The following is a 24,893-nucleotide window of genomic DNA, read 5'->3' on the forward strand; positions in this document are numbered from 1 at the left end:
ATACATATGTAAGCATTTGTAGTACCAGCAAAGGAGAGATTTTAAGTTGTAACTCTTGTCCTCTCTCCAAGTAAACAGAAAATAAAGAAATAGATAATCTAATCATTTGTGTACATGAAGATTAAATTCTTACCCCTTCCCTCATACAAATGAGCCTCTATTCTATATTTAAATTTCTTTGGAGAAATAGATTGCTGTTTTTTTTTTTGATTGCCTTGATCACCAAAGGTTTTTCATTGGAACTCGAATTCCATGGTTGCCCTTTATTCCTTGATAAAGAAAAAGGAAAGAAATAAAACTTCTGTAGTTTACCTCCATAGCTTGTATTTACCTTTATTTACCATAATATTTTTTAGTAGATGGGATGCTTAGAGCTTAGCAGAATACATCTACAAACTATTATTAGACTTTGTATTTAATTTTGAGCCTTGAGTTCATTCACTGCTCTATGTGACATTTTAAAAACCCGAGCAAACAGTATTATTCTTGGAAAAGAAAAGCCCTTTCTCAATAGATTTAGCATTTAGAAACAATATTGAATCGATTTGAATCAGAAAATTGTCTCTGAAAACCCGCAATGAATATAAACATTAGGAAGATGATCTCACCTCTTATTTCCTGCCGTTGTTCTTGTACTATTTCTTTTGAAAGTGGTCCTTAAATATTCACTCAAGCCCTGTATATGATCCGATCCGTCCCAAAGCCTCAGTTTGCTTTGGTTTTGTTAGAGCCCAGGCTTTACTGCACTCCACGGTTCAGATCTATGCAAGACTCCTCCGCCCTGGGGTAGAACCCTGTTAATAAGAAGTGTGTTATAATCATCCTACCAGACACTGTCATCTCATATGTCAAGATCATTTATATATGTTACTACTATTTCTTCACCGCCCCAAAAGAAAATGGTGCTTTTAGGTGAATAAAGCTCTCCTGCCTTACCCTGCAGGCAGAATTCTTACATTCCTTGAGGTGACAAAGGTTCATATCCCTTTCTGCCCTGAGGAGAAAAAAAGACTAAGATGCATCATTAATCATGCAAACTGTCTACTGCAACGGTGCCAAGAAAATGATCATTCCTATACCAACCATCAATATTCCTGACACCTGTCTAAAAACTCAGATCATGCATATCCATCTGCCTTTAGAGAAGTGTCAATGTGCAAACTTCCCTTCACTATTTTTAGGGTCATGTTAAAATTATTCATCACCTGCCTGTCAGTTCCTCCAATTTGTCATATTATCCCGATGTACCAATGTCTATTATTGGTCATTCCCCTTCTACTAGAGCATTAGGGTGTAGGATGTTTTTGAAACTGTCAAATATATAAGAGGCAGTGGAATCCTACAGTTAGGCCAGAGTTCTCACCAAGAAATTTCTTTGCTCAATGTCCCCTCATGCTTAATGGAAAATGAAGATGTTTGGGGTTCCTGTGTCTACTTCAAGTTCCACTTCAATCTAATTTCCAGTAAATGAATTCTGGTTTCTAATGACTTTCATTATAAACTCCACAGTTATTTCTCTCTTGGGAAATGATTCCAAGAGGTTAAAACACATCTTACAAAGGAAAGAAACCTTTTAAAATTAAGGGGTTAAAGAAAAGCTGTTCTGATAAAAATGTCAACACTCAAATGCCTAGGAATATTGTGTTCTATACAAAATTTAAAATTAAATAGAAATTTGGGGAAGAAAATATGATCCAGCACCAGAAACTTAAACAATATGATGGTACATCTCATCTATTATTCTTAGTATAAAAGCCATAATCCCTAAAACTAGCTAAGTCAAATTTTTCACTGATCTCAAATCATTTTAACATTTCTATTTTACATCTAACACAATTTTAAACCTAGTATAACTCTTTCTCCACTCTCTGACTTTTTTTCCTTTTCCCTGTTTCCATTGTCTTCTGCTAACACCTGTGAAATGGGTCACAGTATCTTTAAATAACAGAGGTATTTCCATGTAGGTGGGAAAATCCCGGAAATGGGATTTAAGGCACCTGTGATTTTCTAGTCATTGCACTAATGTGCAATGTGCATTAATCCCCAGGGAGACCTATGTTAGGTCCTGGATTTGACCATAACCTCCTTGAGCATTAGTTTGCTTATCTGTAAATCACAGGCCTTGAATAGATGATCTCAAAGTCTGTTCCAGATAATCATCTCTTCGATTACTTTAGACATGATGACATATAAAGCCACAGACTAAAGAGCTCAGTCTGTGAGTCCAATGAATTTCCCCAGAATCTGCCTAAATATGTTAAAATCCTGAAAACGATTAGGAAATTAGCAGAGTGCCTCTTCAGAATCATTCTTACTATGGTCAGCATTGTTGTCCGAACTCATCAAAATGGTAAGTTCTAAGCCTAGAAAAGTGCCAGTTATTTTCAGACACTATCAAGTGATATGAATTTAACTGTGACATCTGTGAAAGGTTCTCGGGCTGTGGAATCCAGGACTTCAAAGTCACAGATGTGACAGAACAACCCAAGACCCCAAAAATCTATTCACCTGGAAGGTGCAGTGCAGAATTTTAATTAGTGAACTTTTTATGAAAATTGATCAATTTCTTACTGATCCTGGTAATATTTGTTTTGACTTTTTATAAATAAGAGAATTCAGAGGCAAACTACACCTAAGGCTCTCTCTCACTTGAAATTCTGAGAGCCATGTTACTCTAACAAGCACTCTTATACTAAATGATGATTATTCAAATAACTTTTTACAGTAAATAGAAAATAAAGGATTAAGAGTGCTGAAGTAGAGATAAAATAATAGAAAATAGTAGAAAAATAGATTTATTTTTCATTACTTTGTGTCATGCATTATATACCTGTATACCACGTGTTGTCATATCTCCACACAACCTGCCTAGGGAGAGAGGTATCATGAGTCCTTTCTAGAAATGAAGCATGTATAGCTCAGAGATGCTGATGTAATAGAGTAGAGACTCAAGCTGATGGAGTGACTATGACTGGCAATAAGGGAAGTCAGAGGTGTTACAGACAAGTTGGTGCTTACATTGGTGGGCAGAGAAAAGAACATTATAAACATAAGGAACAGCATTTGAAAAGGCAAAAAGGCTTTGATAAACAGGCATTTTGTAGGGAATGGCCAATAGTCTGGAATGGCTGAAGCATAGGGTGAGGAAGGGAAACAAAGGTGCTAAAATCGGAATGGCGATGTGGAGCTTCAATGAGGAGTCTTTTCTTGTTTGTAAGGAAAGTTGAAATTTACCCTCTGCTCAGTAGGGAGCCATTGAGGTATCTTAAATGATTGATGTCATATTGTTTTATTAAAAAAAAAAACAAAAAACCTGGCAGCAAAGTAAAGAATAGGCTAGAGAGGGAAGGAACATTAGGCAAAATGAGTTAGGAGAACATGGGGTTAACCAGAGAACAATGAAGCCTGAATGCCATTGACGGTGTTGGCAGCAGAAAGGGAGAAAGAGATTAGGGGTGGATTTAGGAACTAGAAGGTTATCAGACTTGCCAACTGACTGGATATGAGTGTCAAGAAAAGGGGAGAATCAAGAAAAATGTGAAGTTTTTTTGCTTGGCTGCCGAGATGAATGATAGTTCCATTCTCTAAGAGAGGGAAAACAGTATGAAGAAGAATAGATTTGGGGGCAAAATATTGAGTCATTTTTCACCTGTTTTATTCGAGGGCATTACATAGAGATGAACACATGGGGCTAGAGGTCTGGAGAGAAGTGGAATGAAAATAATGATGTGCTCATCCTCAAACAGAAGCTGAGCTTTGGGGTGTCAGGGAACTCAGGTGAGGGAAAAGCAAAGACAACCAAGAATAAATCCCTGGGGAACAGTGGGGCCCATAACAAGGAGCCCTGGAAGCAAATGGAAAGTATGGAAACACTCAGTAGCTTCTCTCCTTTGCTCCCTTCCTCCATTCCTTCCTTCCTTCCTTCTTCATGTTTCTTAAAACTAAGGTCAAAGAAAGGGTCATTTCACTCTCAGAGTTGTATTTTAAAATGCCCTTCCTGTTGCAAACTTATTTTTCTGTATAATTATGTTTAAAGCTTACTATTTAGCCTTAGCTTTTCTTATGCTCTTAAAGATGTGTGTCCCTGGGCTTCCCTGGTGGCACAGTGGTTGAGAGTCCGCCTGCCGATGCAGGGGACGCGGGTTCGTGCCCCGGTCCGGGAGGATCCCACATGCCGCGGAGCGGCTGGGCCCGTGAGCCATGGCCGCTAAGCCTGCGCGTCCGGAGCCTGTGCTCCGCAACGGAAGAGGCCACGACAGTGAGAGGCCCGCGTACCGCAAAAAAAAAACAAACATGTGTGTCCCTGTTCTCTTCCTCTGGTAGGACCCTTCATATCTTTCAAGAGAAAGCCCTCCTGACCACTCTACTTAATGTCCACTTGCAGCCCATGCACTCTCTCCACCAATAGTGTTTGATTTTCCTCACAGTATTGAATGAGAACAGAATTTTTTAAATATACTCTTGTTTTTACCTTTTTATTCTCTATCTTCTTTTGTACTTCACGAGGGCAGGGAGTTTGTCTTGTTCCCCATTATAAACGCAGCACCTGGAAAAAATGCCTGGTATATAGTAGACACTTAATTATTTGTTGAATAAATGAATTAGGCTAATAGTCACCTCTCTAGAAACCAAACTATATGAATTTTTAAAGGATGCTCCATGTCAAATTAATGCCACTTTTGTTTTCCTCTTAAGAAATTTTGACCATAATAATATTTTTTATCATTTTGTAAAAGTTTTAGCACAAAGCCACAGAAACAGAAGGTGAATCAATCTCTGTCTGTCTCTCTCTCTCTCTGTCTCTCTGTCTCTCTCTCTGTCTCTCTCTTTCCTTATGTGTGTGTGTGTGTATGTGTATGTATATATATTTTTTCACCCCTAAAATATAGATTCCAGCTTGAGGGTTTCATTTTTTATCTCTATTGGGCATTTAAAAAACATTTTAAGGAAAGACCTGTATAGAAAATATAATTCTAAACATTGCTTTGGAAGTAATAGCAGAGACTGTTTACTGAAAGGGGAAGAAAGAGACCTTCATATGCAAATGTATGGCATTTGAAAATGTCATATAGCTATATCTACATATAAATAAGCTGCTCTCTGAATTCCAGGGAAGGGAGACTTCGTGTAGCATTAGCCAATTTCTAAATCAAAATAAACTGATAGAGTAGCAGTGAGTCAAGACATGTAAGAACACATCTTTACTACCTCTTAATACAGCTGTGGCACTCCAGGTTAAAGACCACCTGGCCAAAATGAAATCAGATCCCACAGTACTTGAATGGTAATGGATATGAACCAGTAGAAGAAAAGGGATTCACAGATCAAAAAGATGACAACTTCCTGTCAAGTGTTTGCTTCCTTCTAAATGTGGACATGTAATCAAGGATCTCATAATGTCTTCTATACTTAACCTCTATATCAGGATTGTTTTTTATGTGAGGTTCTGAAGGTTGGACTAAAAAAGAAAAGACTTAATTTTTACCTCTTTCCTTTTTCATATTTGTTCTTTTGCCTTGGTACAGGATGGTCACCTTGGGAAAACTCTTCTGGTAAACTATAGTATGTAAATTATCAGATGGGGATGAATAACTGCTCTATATTAAATGAACTATCCTTGCAGAACACCAGGGTACTATTCTACAAATTACATTTTTCCTACACTGGTTTGGTGCTCTTAGCTTCTGGAGGAGTTAATTAGCCTCACCTGAATAGCAGCCCATTCCTGGGCACCAGGTTTCCTAAGTATTATTTTTACAATAAGCCATTTGCTCCTTTCCAAGTTGAGACTGTGGAATTCACCACAGGAAAAAATTAATGAATTATTTTATGCCACTTTTACTGGCCACTTCGTGGAGCTGGTGTGGGAGTTGTGTTTCCCTAGCAGGAGGAACTATCTGCAATCTGTCAGGTAGCACCTGCACCACAGTTTTGTCTTGGGTATTAAAAAGCACAACAAAGTCCTCATCCTAGCACAGCATGTTTATAAAGAAGCTGGGGCTAAGAGGATAAGCTTCTAGAATGATAACTGAAGAGAAAAACTTGAATTTTAGGAAAAAAAGAAATTATAATAAGCTTAAGGTATCAATGGGGAAGAAAAAATGGAAAATCCAATAGTCAAAGGAAACCAAGAAATGGGAATGGTCTTCAGATGGATAATACAATTGCTACCTCTTATTGAATATAACTGAATGCTTGGCACTTTATCAGTGCTTTTCTGTGAAATGACCCTTCAGTAAAAGAATTATTTTCACCATTGTAAACAAATTTAGGCTAAGAAAGTTTAAGCAATTCTCCCAAGGTCACATAGCTATTAAGAAGACGAGAATAAAAAAAAAGAAGATGAGAATATGTGTAAACTGATATCTCTTTGACCACAAGGCTGCCTGATCTCTTTCCATTATACCAGCCTGCCTCTTGATACATATAATAATAGGGGAAAAGGTAGCAGGATGAATTTTGGTTACATTTGAAACTATACATCAGTGTCTTGTGGAGGATATTAAAGGAAACAGAAGCAAATCCCTAATGAGGATTAAAAATATCGTATCAAAGAACATGTTCAGAAAACTAAAAAAGGAAAAAGAAGTTGAGAAAATTTTGTTGACTTTTTGCTAAAATATGCTGATGTGGAGATATTTATGTTTTTCTGAACATCTGGTGGATATTAGTATGTTTTTATTCACAATCTTCTGTTATTAATGATAAAGGGAAGCTGAGTAATTATGATATACTGCCACAATGAATGAATATCATGCATTTTTTTTCCAGTGTATTACAGAATGTCATTATTCCTTCAAACATAAAAACATAAAGTTATTTTTAAAAAGAGGAATATGGATGTTATCCTATTGTAACAAACTTGTTTCCATCAGAATAGACTGAGTCAGCAACTGTTGTATCTACGAGATAAGAATACATTTTAAGTCATAAGATTTGTTGTTATTAATAAGTGACTTAAATTACACTTTAACATTGCCTTAAGTTTGAGAAATAAACTAAACTTGATATATATTTGCTTTGCCAAGAGAGAATTCCATTCTTTCACAAGAGGTCATGGAAGAGAGATTCTTTTATTAGAGATAGAGACACCATGGTTTCTGTCCCCTTGGTAGATTGTCAAAACAAAGTGTATCTTTACGGACCCTATAATCCTTCCCTCTGGCTTTTTTTGAGGGCTCTTCAGCCACCCAGGATTCTTGCAAGAATTCACTACTGAATATAACGGAATCTCTTCCATAAGATGCCAGAAATGATATATACTCAAAGGCTAGATAAGGCAAAAGGCTAGATAAGGCAAGCATGGCATGGATCTGCTGGTCCTGTTGGTGAGGGAGCCTCCCCATGAGTGGGGGCACTCCACATATTTGCATGTGCCAGTGAGTGTGTGCCAACTTGGTACAACAGCTTTTACTGAATGTACTACGCTCCTTAGTCTATACCCTCTACCCTCATTTCCCTCACTCTCAGTGCTCCAGAAACTGACAGCTCCCCTACAAGCCATGCTCTAGCTCTCATCTGACTTTTTGTATATATTATTCCAACACGGGATACTCATTCTTCTTTCATTCGTCTAATTCTTGTTCATCCTTCATGTTTCAGCTTAGATATCCTTCTGGGAATGACGATGATCGTAACCGTCACTTTCATTTATTAAGCATTTACTATGTGCCAGGCACTGTGCTAAATAAATGCTTCTTTACACTTAAAATCTCATTTACTTATTACACATATTAGTTTAAAACAGCTATAATTTATTGGGTACTTACTGTGTGCCAGACATTGTTATAAATGTTTTACCGACATGCATAAATGTTAAATAACTTGGCTGTGGTTACAGAGTTGGAGGGTGGAAAAAAACAGAATTGAACCCAGACAGCCAAGCTCCCAAGCCTGTGATCTTATTGCCTCACAAGTGTTAACAGGTAGTACCGTTATTTCAACCATTTTAAAATTGGGGAGATGGAGCCCATTCTGGAGTCCAGACATTTCTGTGTTCTCTTCGGCCCCTATCTTTACCCAGTTATCACATCGCTTTGTGTTAGCCTGTTTGCTTTTCTGTTTCCTTCTTTTTCAGTGAGGAAACAGAAGCCTTGAAGAGTTAAGTAATTTGCCAGAAAAAGTTAATAATACTAAATGGCTGGGCTGAGATTGAGCTTGGCTCTCTCTTCCAAAGTCTGCTTTTTTCCCTCTGCCGAACGATCTCTTATAAACGTGAGCCAGAGTATTTCTCGGCGGACATGCATTTCCATGAAAACGAAAGCAAACTGACCCAAAAGGACTCAGAGATTATTTATTTCTAGGCCTATTGTTCCATTCTTGTTTAGTTCCTTTAGATTTGTTTGCAAGCATGACTATGAGGACATGTGATGATAATATCTAATTAAAACTAAAGCATTTATTAAGTGCTTATTTGCTAGCTATTGTTCAGAGGATTTTATATGGATATTTTCATTTATTCCTCACTATAACCCCATGATGCAAATACTCAATCATCCCCATTTTACAGATGAGGAAACTGATGCACAGAAGGGTTATATGAGTTGCTCTAAATCCCACAGCTGGTAGGTGGAGGAGCTAGATTTGGAACTCAACTTGACACATGGGTAGGAGAAACGAGATTCTTTTCAGTGTTACCAAAAATTCACTGTCGATTACCACAACGATTTGACTCATATAACATATAAATTGTGTATTACGAGACTAATAGAAAACATGCCTTACGCTCACTACCCCTCAGAGAGTACTGAGAAATACTTAAGAGAATGAGAGAAAAATGATTGGGCCTAAAGCACTTTATGCTCATATTTTGCTCCTAATTCCTCTGGAATGACTGAGCTCAAAAAGATGATAAAGGGCTTGGATGGGGCCAACTTTTGTTAGCAGAAAGACAGATGGGGTCTTGAGACTTGGCAAAGCTATTCCTCTGCTAGGCATACTTCATCTTCTCTATATAAACTGATCTCCATTAATTCGTATGGAAGACTCATTGTTCCAAGTCTCAGATGAAGATTCCTACATCATATGAGCTTAAGCCTGGCACAGTTCTGAAAGGACAGGCTTGTCACCTCTAGCCACAAACAGGACATGGTAGTAGTTGCTTCCAGTGACCCAAGACCAATAAAAAAATAGAAATATGAAAGGAGGTCTGGCCCTCAAAAACAATTAGCCCATTCCTGTTACTGCCAACTATGATAGAAAAGATTGTGGCGTTCCAAAGTCATGGAAATCCACTCAGTCAAGTGGATTTCTTTGACTTTCTCAGTCAAGTCAAATCGACTCTCTCAGAACTGGAGAATCTGTTTCTTAAAAACCATATGACGACATAAAGATGATGGTGAATATTTAAAAGAGCTTCAATAGGCTGAGGGAAGTAAGATTTCACAGTTTTACTATGAGAGATTGTTAGTAAGTGATAAACAGCTTTGAATGTACACAATCTACACTGAACAAGAATAAAATCTTAAATTCAAAGACCTAACCATTCCTTTTGTAAGCTTCTCCCCATACAAAAAAAAATAATCACTTGATGACCTTTATTTTTCAATTAGTGTATTTTTTCTGGTAAAAATAAAACATATTTATTATAGAAAATTCTCTCTACTACCTAGAAATAATCAATGTCATTATCACTGTCAAAATTGGGGTGAATCTCATTCCAGGTTTTTATATTTTCCACACATTATATACTTTAGTATCGTACTCATTTTTCTATGTCATCAAAACTCTTCATAATTTTTTCTAGTTGAATAATATTTTATCATCTAATTAAACCACAATTTACTTAACTATATTATACTATTGCTGAAAATTCAGGTAGTCTCTCAGTTTTCACTTTTATAAAGGATGTTGCAATTGATTTATTGATGAGTCTTTGTCTGCTTCTGAGGCTCTTGATAAGTTAGTTTTTCAATGTTTGTATCATTTTCTCTCCCACTGATGATATTTCAAATTCTTGTCTCTGTACCATCTATCCCTGGCCCAATCTAACATAAGATGTAGATTTCCAATGATTATAGCTTCTCTCCAGAGAGACTAACTGGCCTCCTTATAGGGTACCATGCTGAACAATTTAACTGTCCTGCTATTTGAGATCAGCTTTTAGACATGACCTGATATGAAGCTTACAAAATGAATGCCCTATACATGGTCCAATCTAAGTACACAGACCCAAACAATACATGTAGTAAAAAGCCTGGAAGTAAATAAATTAAATGTTGATAGTAGTTTTGTTGAGGGTGTAAACAAGGAGGTCTTTCTATGCTTCTTCTACTTTCTATATTTTCTACTATTCTTAAATCAATGTGAAATTGCTTTTATAATGAAAATACCCAATATACTTTATTTTTAAGGAAAAAAAGTATAGAACTAAGCAATTTAGCCCTCTCAAAAAATACACATTCTTCACATTGAATGATACAGTTTCCTATTAGTAAGTGAAACACCTATGGTCATGACTATACCTACAAATTCAAGTGAAGGAGGAAGGTAATCATAGGGATCTCTCCAGGCAAAAAACATTTCTGTCTCAATTATCTATATCTTTCAGACAAAATTGTTTTCTGGTCTGGAATTATCCAGATGACTGCGTCTTTCATTTGTCCCCTTAACTCTGTATGTACAAGTCTAAGACAATGCTTTACCATTGAAAAATTGTGAAGAAAACACCAGATTAAAAAGGAGAACACACAGAAAAACTGGTTGTGTGTATATGAGAATTCTCTGTATTCTCTTTGTAGCTTTTCTATAAACTATTCTAACATTTAAAAAATTACTTTAAAATGAGAACACATGGTTTCTGGAGCTATCTTTCTGCCCTTGACCCACTGTATGACATTAGGGAATAACTGAATATTTCTGGCCTCCACACTCTAATATATCAAGGAAAAAAATACACACCACACCACACACACATACACACACAAACACACACACACATACACACACACACACATTTATATGTTTAACTTACCTAACATTGAGGGATGTTGCAGTCTCAAGTAAAATAATAGCTACAAAAAAACTTTTTAAAATGTAAATCATTAAACGAATTAAAATAATAATGTAATTTAGTAATCCTTTGGCCTAAATAGAATTTATGTTACATAATGGAAATTGAAGAGAGCAAATCTACATACTTCTTATCTTTAATAACTCTTATTTTCTCATGATAACTTTTTCAAAAAGAGAGAAAAATATTTTACTTAAAAGCATTCCTCACTGATGTTTCTTCATAGTCTAATTTTTTCATTTCATGATATTTCTAATCTTGCCTTTAAACTGACCTCTGCACATCCCTTGTAGACCATTATAAATGTCCTTCCTACTTTAGAAGGAAGAAGACTTCCTTTTAATAATCATAAATTTGCTTAATATAGACATTTATATAATATAGACATTTCACCCCGACCATTTTCCTACTAAACTATTGATTTCTTTCAGTTAATATCAATTCTGTTGTAGAAATACCCAAACATAAACAGAGTTTTCAATGCAGTCTCAAAAATCAAAATCAGAGATCTGTCATGTTTATACATCAGAGCTTAATTGTTTTTCCTGCAGTCTTCCTCATTATACAAAATGGCACTACCATGTTCAAGCCAAAAACCTAGTCATCTTTGATCCATTCCTCTCATTTTGCAATACACAAACAAGTCATATTTAGTCCACCTCTAAGATATACGTGGAATAGAAGTATTTTTTTCTCTCTCCACTGCCACTATAGTCCAAAATCTGGACACTGTCTTTCACCTACACTACTGTATTGGTCTCCTATTTGTTCTCCCTGCTTCCTCTGTTTTCCCTCAATGATCTATTTTCCACACCAGTCAGATATACTTGAAACTATCCCAATGGGTTCTCACTGTGCTTTAAATTAAATCAATACTCCTTAGTGTGGCGTACAAAGTTCTACATAGTAATAAGGACCTCGCTGTTCTCTCCACTCCGTTTTAGCTCTCTCTTTACTTTCCTGGGAACCCTCTTCTCTAGGTACAATGTTGGCTCCTGGAATGTCATTTTTTTTACATTAGAGTCTTTTTCTGTATATAACACTCATTCAGAGGGCTCTTCACCTAGCCAACTTTTTCTCATCCTTCCTTCTTCAATACCCTTCCCTCACCTCTTTGAAACAGGCTGCCCACCCTAGTCTGCTATATCTTAACATCCTTTTTTCTCTGTAACATTTCTCATTTAGATGCTAGGTTTTTGTTTGTTTTTACTTTTGTATATTGTATTTTGATGTGAATGACCTTTATGAGAGAACTTTGACCCACCACTGTGCACTCTGTACGTGCAGTATTTGGCACACAGGAGGAGATCAGTCAATATTTTTTAAGTGAATGAATAAATTGATGAGCTAATTAGGTACAGTACAGGTAGGAGCAAGGACTAGTAAATTTTAAGACCTTATAAGAAAAAATGTGTTTCTTACCTTCTCTGGATCCAAAGGGCTACATGGTCACATACCAAGAGCCAGAAGTTGTGGGTTGATACTGACAGCATTCACTGCAGCAAAAGTGAGGGGGCTTGTTTGAATCACCTATGTCGCACTCAGCTAGCATCTCTGGATATAGCCATTTTGTGGTTTTTCTGTTTCAAAATAAATAGCTCCCTATAGGCCTCAATTCTAAGTGCCAGCTGTTATCCAGTGCCAGCTGGATAAACTAGGTGTTTGACGCTCTCCAAATTCAAATTCGTACACATTTTACAACCCCTATTGATTTCTTGAGTGGTTAACCAACCGTGTACTTGGGGAGTGTAAATTGTACACTGGGAGTGTGTTAGACCTGTTAAAAGGTAAACTAACACTATGAGACCACAAAGTACCACTTAGTTAATAACTAATTTCAAGTCGTAAATGCTGTCCAAGTGGAAAGAAACTGTTAAGACCTACGCCTCATCCTTAACTATTTCTAGAGCAGTTCTTGCACACAAAGTTATCACTGACTAGAAATGAAGGAAGTGCCAGAAGAAATCAATTATTCCAAACTGGGAAGAAAGGGGGCGGGGAGGGAGGGAGAGAGAGAATATTCATAGCTATTTAGAATACTTGAGGAATAAATTGTCCTAGATTAAAAAGGTTTGTACTTAACCAAGGGATAATGCTTTAACGATGAGAACATTTAATGTTCAAATTTTCTTAATGGAGTACTCTAAATTCCCATCCTTCTTAAACAAAAGATGCTAAACAAACTCCAGCGTTTTCTTAATGAGTCAGAATTCTATAATAGCATCAGTTATTCAAGAGTTCTAAAAATGCAGATAGAGATAATGTGGGAGATTATACTCCAGATGTGACCTGGAATTTTGTTGAAAGGTCACTGATGTCAGTTTGCTGCTTGGTCATTTGCTTCTTTCTAATAAAGGTAAAATGCAGCATCATTTGTTGTATGACAAAATAAACAATGTAAGATAACTGCCTTTCTTATAAGATGAATTAATAAATCAAAAATGAATGCAGCCCCTTTTATAAAGTTTCCCTAGCTTCTCAAAAATTCTTCTTTACTGTGGTTATTAGCATCTTTTGACACATCAGCACCTTGAAAACATAATTTCTGCATTGCAAATGCAATGAATCATAGATCTTTCAATATATGCTTAAACTAAGGTGATCATATAATTTACCACCTTAACTAGGAAACTTTTGAGAGTGAAAGGAGGCACTATGAATCATTATGCTGGGAAAATAAACATAAACCAAGATTGTACAGGTCACATACTAGCTGAAGCCAATCTTTCAGCTCATTTTCATTAATTCCATATGTACTGTTAAAAAGTATATTTTATCAATGTGAGTGTTTGGTTGCTAAATAGTCATTATATTAGTTTGCTAAGGCTGCCATAAAAAATTACCACAAACTGGGTGACTTAAAACAACAGAAATTTATTATCTCACAGTTTTGGAGGGTAAAAGTCTGAAATTAAGGTGCTGGCAGGACCACAGTCCCTCCACATTCTCAAAGAGAGAATCCTCCCTTGCCTTTTCCAGCTCTGGTGGCTCCTACATTCCTTGGTTTATAGCAGCGTAGTTCCAATTTCTGCCTCTACCTTCATCTGACCTTCATTGTGTGTCTTCATATGACCTTATAAGAATACTAGTCATTGGATTTAGGGCCCTCTCTAATCCAGTATGAAAGCATCTGAACTAATTATTTTCCAGTAAGCTTGCACTCTGAGGTTCCAGCTTGCACTCTGAGGTTCAACCCAATGCGGTAACCAATAAAATATTTGGTTAATGTTTTACAAATAATCATTAGATAAAGATTTTACTGACGATAAAAAAACGCATAATACTGAACATAAAAAAGACTTGTTCATTGGTATTCTCATGTCTCTATAACAGGTTAAACAGAGAGACCACACGGAAATCTGACGGATTATCACATCATCAAAAGTTTTATCTTAGAAAGCAATACCACCTTTAATAACAGTCTTATTCTGCTTAAATACAAAGATAATTCATAGACATGTACTAAATATCATCAAAACAGAATAACTTTCAACACCATGAAACTGTTCCGAGGTTATGTTCAGAAATTACTTCTTAGGAAAAACTACAAAATTCTGTCTTAGAGGTTGACTCTGTGACTTTTTCAATATGAATTTTATCTAGAATGCTTATTTAAAATGTCAAACCAACTTTCAGAAATACTCATAGCATAATCAGCTGCATTTGTTTCTTAAAATTGTTTCATCTTATCCTTGAATATTAGAAGAGATGGTATACCTTCTAACGTTCTCAATGAGAATCAACTACATTAATTTGGTCAGGTACCAACATATGGCAGTACTCCAAATTTGTAAATGAATCTAAATCTATGCTGTAAATTTTCTAACTGTCCTTTCTGGGCCATGACATCATACAGGAGGAATGTGCAAACCCATCAACCCATCAATTGCCTATACTTGCTCTTTCAAGTCATTTATAGATATCTTTTTTTTATGGTTAGCAACACATCTTTGCCCTCCAGCCTTTTGCCTTTCACTGAATAAGCCTGAAGTGCATAGCAAATATAGCTTTTACCTCTGCATCTAATTCTGTCACGCTGAATATATACACTCTACTGAGTCGACTACAGTTCTCCACTGTATTGCACCTTACCTTGTCGGTTAAGGTAGGGATTGTCTGTCTCTCTAAGGACACATTACTGAAGTGCAGCTGGCTCTTTGATGCAACAACTAAGAGGGACTGATCTTTTGAAAGCCACCACACCAAGGTACAGGCAGTTTCCAAATATATTGCCTATGCCTGTCATACTCATTTATTCATGCTACTTACTGAACACCCACTTATTGCTACTTCTTGTTGTACACCCTAGAAATGTTACAGTAAATAATACAGTCTCTGCCCTAGGAGAAAGTATAATCTATTGCAACGTTTTCTTGTGTGCTCTGAATGGGTGTTATTTGTTTCTATATCCAAGAGAAAGCTTCATTTACTTTCACACAGAAAATTCTTGTTGCTATTCTGGTTAGTTGTCTAACAGAGCCATTAAAGAAGCCTAGAGATTTGTGAGAGCTGGTCTCAGGATACCTGGATTCTGACAACATTTAGAAGTCTCTCGCAGATGCTGGCATTTGTTGCAGGCAGACAGCCTATTCTTTGAGTGTTGTGTTCTCAAAAGGGGCCTAAAATAAAATAAAATAATAAAAATGAAGTGTGGGCTTCCCTGGTAGCACAGTGGTTAAGAATCCGCCAATGCAGGGGACACAGGTTCGAGCCCTGGTCCGGGAAGATCCCACATGCCACGGAGCAACTAAGCCTGTGTGCCACCACGGCTGAGCCTGCGCTCTAGAGCCTGCGAGCCACAACTACTGAAGCACGTGCTCCGAGAACCCGTGCTCTGCAACAAGAGAAGCCACCACAATGAGAAGCCCATGCACCGCAATGAAGGGTAGCACCCCGCTCGCCACAACTAGAGAAAGCCGGCATGCAGCAACGAAGACCCAACGCAGCCAAAAATAAATAAATAAAATAAATAAATTTATAAAGAAAAAAATGAAGTGTATTCTAAAATAAAGTGAAGTGTTCAGGCTGACTACCAAGATCAAGGAAGGCTTGATAGCTGAAGGCCCCTGATGACTTCTCATCAAAATCAAGGTGGGTGTGGGAAGAGCAGCGCTGGGCAACCCAGTGCTCACACACTCCTGGACACGGAACAGCTGGCTGAGATCAGTCCTTTAAGAGAAGGAGCCGAGACAGACTTGGGACCACGAAGATGGAGCAGCACCAGCGTAGTAATCAAGGGAAGGAAGCAGGATCCAGGGAACAGGAAAACCTAGCATTAGATGGCTAGAGACAGAGATGAGAAACGGCTAAGGTGGTGTCAAAAGTATTGTGATCCAAATCATCTGAATGTCAGAATTGCCTGGGGTACTTTTTTTTTTTTTTTTTTTTTTTTTTTTTTGCGGTACGCGGGCCTCTCACTGTTGTGGCCTCTCCCGTTGCGGAGCACAGGCTCCGGACGCGCAGGCTCAGCGGCCATGGCTCACGGGCCCAGCCGCTCCGTGGCATGTGGGATCTTCCTGGACTGGGGCACGAACCCATGTCCCCTGCATCGGCAGGCAGACTCTCAACCACTGCACCACCAGGGAAGCCCTGGGGTACTTTTTTAAAAGACAAACTTCAGGTGTATCAGCTGGTGATTCTGATTCAGGTGATCAGAACCAACCAAACCCTGGAAATCTATTTTTGACAAGCACTTAAGGTGTATCTGCGCTAGAGCAAGCAACATTACCCTTAAAGGAGGAATTTGAGGATACTAACCCACTCATTAAAATTTTTTTAAAATTTATTTATTTTATTATTTATTTTTGGCTGTGTTGGGTCTTCATTGCTGCACCCGGGCTTTTCTCCAGTTGCAGAGAGCGGGGGCTCCTCTTCATTGCGGTGCGCGGGCTGCTCACTGTGGGGGCCTCTCCTGTTGCGGAGCACAGGCTCTAGGCGCGTGAGGTTCAGCAGGTGTGGCTCGTGGGCTCTAGAGTGCAGGCTCTGTAGTTGTGGCGCACGGGCTTAGCTGCTCCGCGGTATGTGGCATCTTCCCGGACCAGGGCTTGTCTTGTGGTTTAAAAAGTTCTTAGCTGCATGGTCTGCGTGGTCTGCATGCTACACTGGAAAGAGCCCTAGTTTTTTTTTTTTTTTGGTTTTTGGGGTTTTTTTGCGTTACGCGGGCCTCTCACTGTTGTGGCCTCTCCCGTTGCGGAGCACAGGCTCCGGATGCGCAGGCTCAGCGGCCATGGCTCACGGGCCCAGCCGCTCCGCGGCATGTGGGATCTTCCCGGACTGGGGCACGAACCCGTGTCCCCTGCATCGGCAGGCGGACTCTCAACCACTGCGCCACCAGGGAAGCCCAAGAGCCCTAGTTTTGACCCCAGTTCTGCTTATCGATTGTGTAAATTTCTAAGACAAGTAATTAAACCTATTTGAGCTTCAGTTTCCTCATCTATATAAAATGAGATTTTTATAAATCTACTTTGAAGGGCTATATTAAGGTATACATTTTTGTTAATGTTAAATATTAACACAATGTTAGGCATGTTGTAGATTCTCCAGGAATTGTAGATTTATCATCCTGTCTTGAGAATCTGTTTTCTTGGCTGTGTTTAGAAGACAACATCAAATCATGTGGAAACAACCCATAGATACAGTACATTATGTATAGTTCATAGCACAGGGCCAGACACATAGTAGGTGCTCAAGAAATGTTCATATAATATATTACCAATTTTTTGGTCCTATCTACGTTATTAAAATCTTTAAAAATTTCTGCTGTGTTTCAGTGAATGCTCCAGCCTAAATCCTCCTCATTCTCTGTTGGCTAATAATTTCAAAGTCACAGAGGAAAACAAATGTGTCACCTGAGAAGGTTTATCTTAACTATTTATCCATTGCTGCATACGTAGCCTATAAAGGAGAAAATAGCTTGACTCACATAGCCCCGAAGGCAAAAGTGGACAGGATCTGAACCCTCTGTCACTTGTGTTGTCATTTTCAGCACTGTTACCCAAGAAGTTCACTAAGAAAGGACACCCAGATTAGCCACTAAGCAAATAAGTTTGGCCAGAAATGCATAGGTTTAGTTCAAGACAAAAGAAAAAAGGGGAGGGGAGTATACCTGGCATAAAATGGCTTCCCATAATTTTTTCTTTCTCTAAGGTTTACAGTAAACTTTGTCTATGAAGAGCAGCTTGGAAGAGAGCAGGGTTGCTGCAGCAAAAGCTCAGTGGGGAGAGCTGTAGCAAATTGCCCCAGATAAGCTTAAGGCAACTCCACCTCTGGACTCCCGAGAGCCTAATGAACCATGGATCCCTGCCTCTTCCCAAGGCCAGATGTTTACACAGTGTTGTCAAAGACATCTAAAGTTCCATAAAATACTATATTTCTAAAAGGTCTTCAAGCATAATCCTCTAAACCTATAGGAGTTACCCGCTTGCAGAGAGTTAATAGGCTCTTGACTGAATGGTGAAGTTTGAAAAGGACCATTATAGGCAGAGTGCAGTTTCCCCCAGTTGCCTGTTCTCTTCACTATTTGGAGGGCCCCACCATCAGAAGCCAGCCAGGGCATTCCTAAGGCAGGGGACAGAGAAAATGGCTAAAGATCTGCTTGTTTTCCTCCTAATAATAAACAACGTCTTCTTCTTTTTATCTTGGAGGTCTAGAATTTCTGGCTACATCTATATGAAACGGGTGATGTCAAATTCTTCAATTTATTAAAATTGTTTTTGGATGTCGTAAGTTAAAATGGTACATACAAGTTTCTCTTCCAAGGTTTTACAGATTTCTCAGCTTTTATCCATGTAAATATATTACCAGTAGAAACTGAGATAATAAAAGCCCATGCAAGTAATCATCCAGTATTGTTGCATTTCAGTCACTCCAGTCCCCAAATTACTATGTCTATTTCAGATGCTGTTACTTTTTCCAATTTAAATTCAGGCAATTCTTGAATAATGCCATTAAGGTCTTGCCTGAGAATTCAGTAACACAAAAATTAGTTTTCTTCCATTGTATTTAATTTTATGTCCAATAAGAATATTTATATATGCAAGTGGTGATGTGGATAATCACATTTCACATTTTATATTAGTGCCTGATCAATAGTACAATAAGAAAGAATTTCTCGGGCTTCCCTGGTGGCTCAGTGGGTCTGCCTGCCGATGCAGGGGACACGGGTCCGTGCCCCGGTCCGGGAAGATCCCATATGCCGCGGAGCAGCTGGTCCCGTGAGCCATGGCCGCTGAGCCTGCGCATCCGGAGCCTGTGCTCCACAACGGGAGAGGCCACAACAGTGAGAGGCCCGCGTACCGCAAAAAAAAAAAAAAAGAATTTCTCTGCATCCCCACGCATCCTGCTCCCAACGCATACCTCTGCCTAATTAGCAAAGTTCTGGATCCAAATAGTTTCAATTACTCTTCTGAAAAAATAGGATAATGTTCAACTTGCAGAAGAAATGTAGCACTTGAAGGACTTGATCTCTATTTTGAAGGGTTTTCTTTTAAAATCTTTAACAGATAACTAGGAATATTGTGACTGGGCCTCTGCTCTCTACAGAACTTTAGAATTGATCTTGTCCTTAAATGCTTCCCCATCCGTTGTGCTAAGCTGTCACTTTCAGCTAGCATTCTCATTTGAGTCTCTGTCCTAGAGGCTTAAAAAAAGAGAGACTCTTCTCATCTACTCATCTGTGCCTTGAAGAAACTATGACAGCAGGTGAGGCTATTATAGAATTTGTTAAGTTGCAAGAACTCATATTGCATTACATTCAGGACCCATTCAATAGGAATGCTTTTCTGGTCTTTAAAAAACTTCGATTGCAATTCAAGCTAGATAGGAGGTTTTACTGCCACCTCATATGTTTATACCTGATAAGGACAGGAAATCATAAGAATTCTATATTTTCTTTGAAACCAACTCTAATCAACAATGGGACCATCATGACTTTACTTCTAAATTCATAATTTGTTTCTGTCCCAGGCACAACATAAATATAATGGAAAGAAAGATAGTTTTTCTAGTTGGTGAAATAAAATTATTTTCAAACTGCTTTAGCAATAGGATAGTAAGCAGGAGAAATTACAGTAAAATCAAGTAATCATCAGTAGAGGAATATCTCAGTGCTGGAGTTTCCTTGTACTGTTATAAACATGACAAATAGAAGTATTACATAAATACATCAAAAATGGAAATTTCATTTTGCAGAAAAAATGTGTCACATTTTGTGTGCCCACAGGAAAAGAGAGTTGAAAAGATAATAAACCACACTGTACAACTCACATGCATGTACTTGTCAAGATAATTCGTGATGCTAAAGCATAATGTTAAAAATTAAAGTAAGACCCACAAGCATATTGTTCCCCACAAGGAAGACAACATGTAGTAAAGAGCACTTTATGCTAGAATGTCTGAATTACAGACCCAGTAAATATTTAAGATATTTTACACTCTTTAAAAAGTAAGATGTCCCCATAATTAAGGCAAAGTGATTTCCTTACCTAAATAATGTCCTTACTTCTCCACTTGTTTTTCCTAGCATATCAATAATAATATTTCGCAATAAATATTTATTCGTAATTTAATATAAGTAAATATTAAGAATAGAAATAAATATTACTCTTAAAATTCAAAGAACCTAGAGATCTAAGATAATCCAATCTACCATACAGTAACACTCTACAACATCTGAGAAATAGTAACACATATGGGAAGTTTTCACACCACCACAAACCCATCACTTCACTATATAACTCATTCCCCTATTGAACAGTTCTGGTTGCTTAAAAATGTGCAGCGGAAATCTGCCTCCCTAAAGCATCCTCTAAATCCTGATGATACCTCTAGTTTAGGATCTTTCCAACTTACTCTAAAATCCTTACACAGAATCAGACTCCTCATGGGGACTCAGAGGCCTAAAGGATTTGTATATATATTCTAAAGAAAGACCTGATTAAAGCAAGATAGGGCTGTCTCCAGAGAAATATCATCTGACCAGCCCCCAGATGTCCTCCCAGACTGTAATACACCATGGGTAGGATCTGGTCCTTTAGCCTATAGGTGCAGAAATTTGATTTTACAAACCCCAAGAATTCAGTGGGCTGAAGAAAGCTGACTTGTGCCCCAAAAATGCATGGAAACCCAGAACCAATCAATTCACTCAAATGAAATATATAAATGTCAAATGGATAAGATATCTAGGTGGTACTGTCAAAGCCAGCTACACAGAAGTCCAACTATTTTAAGACTAAAGAGCAGAGCATCAAAACAAGAGAAATGGGTTAACTGAGTATTTAATAGCATCAGACACTAATAATCTAGTGCAACCATCTTTGCAATCTTTGCAACTGGCCACTCTGGGTTTGCTAGTTCAAGTTGGCTTCTCAGGGCACAGCATCCCAGAGGGCACTTGAATAGATGACACAGCATGACATTCAGATGCTTCTTTTGCCAGACTCTAACCCTTATCCAAAGGGAAACATCCTTTCTTCAGATATAAGGATAATTTTAGTCTAATTTTACAGTCATATTTCTGCTTCAGTCGATAATGTGTTGCTTTGATAGATTAACTCTCTGAACGACATCTTGTTTCCAACTTTTTGGGAAGAAATCAGGGGTAATGATAAACACACGTGTACACACACACCACACTCTGGGCTATATTGATTTAAATATCTGAACTGCTATGCCTGGCTCTGCCCACTTTCTATTCGACTTATCTTACTTGACTTGTGATTAAAGCAAAGTCTTGCTATTCGCCATTTCCTCTGCCTCTTCAGCTTGCTGTGTCTCTTTCCCTGAAAGCACCAGGATAGAAACAATACATATAGCTGTACTTTAGAGCAGCCCACTTCTATAGCTATCGATTGGAATGTCGACTAGCAATGGGCATGCAGCCCTATTAGCTCTGCTGCAAGTAACTCAGATTATACCAGAAGTTGTTTCCTAAAGAAGTCAGGATTTCATTCAGAATAAACAATTTGTAAACATTTAAACAGGAAACTGGACAAGGATTTTAAACAAAGACACGAAGAGTTTCTACCATGATCACTCTCTGTCTTAGAAGAAAGAGCACAATCCTTACATTAAATCTCTTTTTAAATGGAGAACAGAGAAGTTGATGTCTAAATCGTCAACCACCAGAGAAAACATACAGACTTCCAAAGTATCATTTTTCTATGATTTCTTTTTTTTTCGGTATGCGGGCCTCTCACTGTTGTGGCCTCTCCCGTTGCGGAGCACAGGCTCCGGACGCGCAGGCCCAGCGGCCATGGCTCACGGGCCCAGCCGCTCCGCGGCATGTGGGATCTTCCCGAACCGGGGCACGAACCCGTGTCCCCTGCATCGGCAGGCGGACTCTCAACTGCTGCGCCACCAGGGAAGCCCCATTTTTCTATGATTTTAAATCATTAAATGCTTTGTTATTGCTTAAATACCTATGCATAAACATCAGGATCACAAATACCCATTATGGTCCATACACATATTTAGTTTGTATATTATATTTCTGTGTTTCTACTCTTCTTAATATACTCAGATCTCATTTCTAAAACGTGTCTATTGCATTACTAGAAGTGGTTATATATTCAGGTTTTCAATCAACTGGTTTACTTGTTTGGACTGACTATAAATTTGTTGACATTATATTGACGATTGCTCATTTTCTTGCCCAGGGTTCATTTCTTCTACTCATTTACTTTCAATCTCTCTAACTTTCTTATTTGACAGTATCCTACGAGCAGCATAACAGAGCACTCCAAGTTCATAAGGAATGGTGTAAACTAATTAGCAGATTTTATGATGGAAACTATTCCCCTCCCACACGATCATCCTGTCTGGATAATGAACTTTGTGAAAATATCCAGCTCTTACTACACTAAAGCAACAGTCTCGCTCAAACAATCACCTATTTTGCCCTTTGACTTCAGTTCCTAATTGTGGACATGGTACAGATTCAGAAACAAAAACAGTATGGGGTGAGGGACAGAGTTAAAAATAAAATAGCCTTAAAAAATGGATTTTGAGTTAAGAAAATTCTTGATCTTCTTTTGCAACTGACAGAAGAATAGCCCTAATAAGATGTGTTTGAAAAATACTATGACTGAAATCACAGTGTATAAGTGAAATGTAGGGAAGTTACAGAAAATTCCCCTACATGCAGGTGTGCACAAGCACTGAAGGGTTACTAACGAACACTAAATAGAAGTGTTGAATAGTTTGTATGGGGAGAAGATCCAGAAATAAGAGTGAAAATCAGTGCTGGTTCATTACATCAGCAGTGAGGCTGGCAAACCCCACAGCTAAAGTCATCTTTCAATAGCAGGTGTGTGGTTTGTCCACTCTGGCTTGTAGCCCCCCAGCCAGGGCACAGAATGATCCCAGTCTTCATGGATTCATGAATGACCACAAGCCCTCTCAAGATGTATCTAAATACTGTGGCCGTTCTGCTTCTATTTTGGTCACATACTCCCATACTGGAAATTTTACCCCACACTATCCATTTCAGTTTTGGTGTGTTTGCTTACTGCAAGCAGTATTTCTTACCAAAAACACCGTAGTAGCTTGGAAGAATGGAAGAAACCAAAAGAGAAAGTTCTATACATTCTCAGTCTTTTCTATGGAAGCGGTTCTTTTCAGTTTAATAGTAATTATCAAAGTAGAAATATTATACTGCAAACAAAAGATCACCTAAATAGGTAAAAAGACATAGATATAAAACAAATGAATGATTTAAATGCCATCGCCAGCCTCTTCAGCATCCTTATGATAAATCCTTTATGAATTTGGGTATGTCATTTGAAATATTACCCACCATACCGATGTGCATAAATATCCCTACACAAGAAAGCACTTAACATATTTAACAATTTACTTCAAACTTTAATGTTTTTCAGATGACAGCCTAGATCTTAAAATGTATAGATATTTTATAGCCTTGCTTAAACATAAATAATACATTTGTCTAATTCACTAATACCGAAGGTACCTTTTTTTCTCATGATAAATATAGTCACCATCCATGACCGCCAGTAAAAATTATAAGGATGCACTATAATAAAAAAAAAACTATACCCCTATGTGGAAATGATAGGATATAATCTGTTTCATAAAAATAGTAATTTATTCTCAATCTTCCATCACTGGGAGAACGCATTACTGCTGACCGATTACTGTGGTCTTGAAAAGTATCTTTAGATTGAAGTCAAGAGAGTTATATTTCTCATGCGTTTAGGGGAGAATTTTAAAGTATATCAGGTCTCAGATTATAGAAGAAACTCAAAAAAGGCAAAACTTTATGTTATAAAATGAACATATAAAGAATCCAAAGACTGCTTAGAGATGGCATTACAAATGAGAAGCAAATGTATTTAGACTAACAGAGGTCAGAAAAAAATTTAATATCTTTATAGAAACATGAGAAAACAAAACTTGTTAATGACAGAAGAAAGGGTTCATTTTAGAACACAAGCTTTTTTCTTTACCATAAGTTTAAGTTTCACATGACATTGTTAAATAGGCCAAATATTATGAATTAGAATACACTCATAGCATTCAGTATGTACTGTGTTAGTATCTACATAAGTGATTCTGAAATAACATTTGCTCTTTCAGTAGCATTATTTAGGCCATAAAAAAATGTATGGGTGCTAGGAAAATTCATGTTCACAGTAGATGAATAAAGCCCGAAAGAATACATCTGTTGAAATTTGCATTTGGTTTTGGAAAACTTCTGTTTAACAATTGAACACGGGCATATTTTTTTTTTAAGCTCTCACATGGAGAGAGTATCAACGTATTAAAGCAATTTACTTTTAGGGACATTATGCTGGGTTTTGAAATTCAAAAAATAGGATTTTCTTCTTGAATTATTTTATGGTCAATGTACAGTGTCTACACAAGG

General features: G+C 37.7%; 1 protein-coding gene across 1 annotated transcript in view; it reads left to right on the forward strand.

Moving 5' to 3' along the window:
- The window catches only part of TMEFF2 (transmembrane protein with EGF like and two follistatin like domains 2), a 249,255-nt gene that overhangs the window by 218,114 nt on the left and 6,248 nt on the right, over positions 1-24,893 (forward strand). The gene's annotated exons all lie outside the window — the stretch shown is intronic.

Source organism: Lagenorhynchus albirostris, chromosome 6 (assembly GCF_949774975.1).
Source record: "Lagenorhynchus albirostris chromosome 6, mLagAlb1.1, whole genome shotgun sequence".
NCBI lineage: Eukaryota > Metazoa > Chordata > Mammalia > Artiodactyla > Delphinidae > Lagenorhynchus > Lagenorhynchus albirostris.